The sequence below is a fragment of the Malurus melanocephalus genome, unplaced genomic scaffold (assembly GCF_030028575.1).
Source record: "Malurus melanocephalus ecotype Western Australia unplaced genomic scaffold, MMel_1.1 scaffold_76, whole genome shotgun sequence".
Taxonomy (NCBI): domain Eukaryota; kingdom Metazoa; phylum Chordata; class Aves; order Passeriformes; family Maluridae; genus Malurus; species Malurus melanocephalus.
This window is the reverse complement of record NW_026623308.1, coordinates 2,462,671-2,467,619: the sequence shown is the minus strand read 5'-3', so window position 1 is coordinate 2,467,619 and position 4,949 is coordinate 2,462,671.

Below are 4,949 nucleotides of genomic sequence, written 5' to 3'. Positions count from 1 at the left end.
AAGACTATTTTTTTTACCATCTAGATGAATTTGTTCTGACTCCCCAGAACGGACTGAGCTGGAACTGGTAGACTTCTGGTGATCACTTTGGGCATTGCATTTCTTGCTGTGTGGCAATGCAGAACAGGTATTTTTATAACAAAATGTAGATCTGAACTCTGTAGGAAGTCATTCCTCTGAAAGTAAAACATTTTGAATTGGCTCTTGAAAATTCAAGTGGCATGATTATTTTGGGTGGAAGTCTTTCCAATTAATTTTTATAAAACAGGACAGCATGTGGCTGCTGCCTGAACAGAGCAGCTGTTAGTATTTAATACTTGTGTATTCCTTTGTTTTCTCCGGAACTGACAGTGTGTGCATATGTTTAGCCATTAGAGTATTCTGGGGAAAAAAATAAAATCCAACACTAAAAAGCTCTGTAATTTAGCATTCTTTATGTAGCAAAAATTATACACCTTTATATGCTTCAGTAAAAATAACTCTGTGTGACTGCACATCAATTTATCCCATTATAGGACTGATTATACATTGGGTCCAGAGCAACATTGTGTGGATAAAAATAAACATTRTCAAATACAAGAAAAATAAGGAAAAAAAGTTGTCCTTACTTGCTTTCTCTCATCTTTCACTCTCCTTTTTGAATTTCCAAGAACTTTACCTGTTCTGACCCAGTCATCTCTGTCATTTCTCTGTGCAGAAGCGACAGCACAGTCTGTGTTACAGACTAAATGAGAGCAGCCACAAATCACTGCTCAAGAGACCAGGACTAAAAGATCAGTCACCTTCCATCTAATAGCTCACCATACACAAAAGGCTTCCTTTCAAAAAAATAAAAAAATAGATGGAGAGAACAGAAAGCTTGTGAGAGGAAGTAGTTGGTTCTGGAGTAAGGTCCACTGSAAAGAAATGAGGTTATTCTTCTTATTGTCATTACTATAACTCTCTTTAGTTAAAAGAAAGGGTTAAAAGGCTAATTTTCAGTACTCTTGGAATACTTTGGATGAAGAGGCTTATTGACCCTGTTCTGTTCTACCACAGTATGTATGCATATTCCTTGTCTATTGACARAACAGACAAATCGTTTCATGCTTGTGTCCTCAGGCAGGGTTTAGCCCTCAAAAGGACAATGTATAATAATTGGAAAATGTCAAGAGCCAGCTCTGAAGATTAGCTTGGCTTTGTAGTATTGCTTAGTTGCTGTGCTGTATGGAAAATGCATGATGATAACCGATGTAGAGCTCACCACTCATAAATATTTAAGTGACAAGACACAATAGGAATCTTCATTGTTCAAGATCAGAGTACAGTGTGAGGCACAAAGCATAATAATAAAAACTTCAGCTACTTTTAAAGTACATTTCCTTAGAAATGTACTTATGAACCTAGTATTTTTTTCTTTCCCAAATAATACAATATATTCAAAAAAGGAAGATCCCCCCATTTATATACTCACTAGCTATTACTGGCAGTCACTGACACAGATAAACCCTCTCTGATGGTTTAAAAAAGATGGCTATACCCGGGATTGCAACTCCCCTTCATAGCCAACAATGGGACTATCTGATATAAAACTAGAATAGCAAATCCTCAAAAAGAAGTTCAAAATTACAGAAGCAGATTCTGCAGGTTTGTGTATGAGATTGAAAAAGTGTGGGAGATGTCTTTACAATTTTAAGTATTTCCTGTGATGCTGGCAGCAAAAATCAGTATTTCCAAATTTGGTTCAGATACAAGCTAGTCCAGGAGGTGTTTCCAAGCATGGGATAGGTGAGAAAGTACACTTGCGTAAATGTACCCATTCCAACCCAAAATGGCCAAGTACCTGGACACTGAAAATACACCCATGTCATTTTCATCCTTTGAAGGAAGAGGCTTCCTTTGCTGTGCTTAAATTTAAGTGAATACAAAGGCTAATATCAACAACTTGGTCTTGTTTGTTACATACATATACAGTCACATTTTCTGCAACAAAGAGGAAAAAGTTAATTCCATTCTGAAGGATTTTACTTCTGCCTACTGAAATGAGCAGGGATTCTAAATTAAATGCTGATTGCCAGATATTCTAAATCCACAGCTGAAATTTCATCTCTATCTTAAAAATGTAAATTGTACCAGGCTTATTGAGGTCTTTCAGGACAGAGGAAGAGTTTTGGAACAAGATAGGTAAAAAGAAACCCAGCAAAATCAGATTTAGGGCACTCTGAGACAGAAGTAAGGGGTTAGGTTGCTGCATCCAGACACAGTGGAGAAGAGTCCTGAGACAAGTGGGACCTAATTTACAGGCTATGAAAATGATATTAAAGAAAATATGAATATAGGCCTGCCCTTGGTTTTCAATCTTTTTTTCTCTGATTCTTTACATAAATCAATACGGTCTTCTGCAATAATTTATTTTCTGTCACTTCAACTTCTGCTRTACTCTGTAGCTATCAGCAGGGCTAATTTCCAGTTAGAATTGTCAAGGAAAAACACCAGTATTTTTTACTCAGGGACCACTATATGAAGATGATAACTAGCAGGACTTTTTCCCTGTCAGAATCACAAAGACAGGGCAGAAACTTAGAAAGCTCGAAGGGAAGAGCAGTTGAGTATTCAAAGGTACAGGCTATCTTGAATGACAGRGGCTGTAGCAAAGGGGCTGTTACACCACCACAATTCCGTATCCCATATGGGATGTGAATATTGTAACCACTTTACCTTTCATCTTTCTAACAACTTCTGGGAAGCCAGAGTAAAGGTCTTGGAAATTTCAGGAGAGTTAATTCATTAAAAGCAYAAATCTTGCTCACCAGTAAGATTGTCCTTGAGTAATTACAAATCAGCTGTCTCAGGCTTTTTTCATGAGTGGTAACAGGCCACAGCAGCACAGGTCATTCAACGCTGCCCTTCAGGGAGCTGTGAAGCAAGGGGAAAGCCAGCCACTGACTGACCCCTCTGTTGGCTGATCACTGCCTATCCTGCTAATGTTAGAATGCGACCAGGAATTTTAAAAACCAACACAAAAAACCTCAAGAAAGATGTTTAGATTGTGATAGACAGCTAAGTCAATATGAGCTTTGATTAGCACATACAAGTCATCCATGTAGTCCTATTCACTGTGGTTTCCTCACTCCTCTGGCCATTTTTAGCAAGATGAATCAGCCACATCCTCCATGTGAATCAAACTAATTGTAACCCATCACAAGACCTCATCTGCTGTTACAGGGCACGGAGACCTACAACTCTGCTGATTTCCAATCCARTTCTGCAGGAAAATGAGGTTGCAGTGCAGATCACAACAACATGGGCCCTGTAAAACTGCTGCTGCTTAGCTGCTGAAGTCAAACTGCACACGTCAACTTCCTTTGTTAATGAAGGTGTGTTCAACATGTTACTTGTCTACTTGAACAAGTGCTGAAGTGCAGTTTCATTCTGCCAATTTTTCCCCATGCATTTATAGCTGTGCTTCTGTAGAGTTGATTTAGCTATTCACATCTTGAGTTTCMAAATTAATAGCTCACTACCGGGTACTTATAAAAGCATTTGTTACAGAAGACAGATTATYAGTGCCAACCCTCAGCAAGGTCTGGAGCAACTGGTACTAGAAAGAAGATCTCAAAAGAATTCKAGCTTCTTGTGCATGGGACCCAAACTTGCAGGAAGCACACAGTCCTGCTACCCTATTATTCAAACACAAGGGCTAGGAAATAGGAGCGTAGCTTTGGAGAAATGGAGTAGGTGTTCYGCACAGGACTTGGCTCTTTGCTGCTTCTCAGAAATAGCACTTGGAAGTAGGAGTTAGCCTTCTCTATGATGAGTTTTCAGAGAATCCATAAGAAGATTCACTGGCTCTTGATCAATTACATATGACAAAGGGAAAGGATATAATAAACTGCTCCACCATGAACCTCTGCCCACAGAATCCTGCCTGGCAGAAAACATTCTAGGAGTAATTGTTTTCATCTGGAATGCAGTGTCTTGTGCACACCTGAAACAGAACAAAGGCAGTGAACTGCAACTTGCAATTTCCTATTAGTTAGGCTGCTTACATTTCTGGAGTCCAAATTTCACAAATAACCTGTAAACACACTGCAGAACATGCTGTTCCCTAGTCATGCTGTGCTGGCTTCCTAGAAGCCCTTTAGGATTTCTAGGCTGCACAGATCATGCTGTTTTGCAKATTTGCATTGTAACAGAAAATGTGTCCTCTTTAAACACCTTTTGAGTGTCCAGCCCTGCTCAGTAAAACAAAGGGCTTGGCAATCAGCCAAAGGACCAAATTCATACCTGATAGATTGCAGAAGCCTCCTGGCATCAGGCAATCCTCACCTTTCAAGAAGTGTTGTCTCAAGAAGTTTCTGGTACAGAGTATTTCCTGAGGGGGTGGTAGTGATTCCCACAAGGCACACACAGAAATATTGCAATTTGATTCACAGGAAGACAGACGTTTTACTTGACAGRGAAGAGGGGTTGCTACTAAAAGTAGTGTCTGGCCCCATTCTTTTGTATGCTATCAAGAGGAAGTGGGGGAAGTCTGCTCCTTAAATTTTGCTCAAGAGCAGTTGAGCAGTTCCCTGTTCTAGCTGTTGGGAAGCAAGACCAGGTTGTCAGCATTAGCCTTTGTATTCACTTAAATTTAAGCTCAGCAAAGAAAGCCTCTTTCTGCAAAGAAGGATAAAAAAACGTGGGTGTATTTTCAGGTACTTGACCATGTTGGGTTGGAATGGATACATTTACACAGGTATAGTGTGTCACCCATCCTGTGCTTGGAAACACTTACTGGACTAGCTTACATCTGAACCAAACTTGGAAATACTGATTTTTGCTGTCAGCATCACAGGTAAGATCCCATTGCTAATCATGAAGGTATGTGTGAAGAAATAGGGAGCAAATTCCCAGAAACCCTAGACTTGCACTGAGGAGGTCACAAAATCACCATTGTATAACAGAGGAACTTTTAGTCTCTGTTC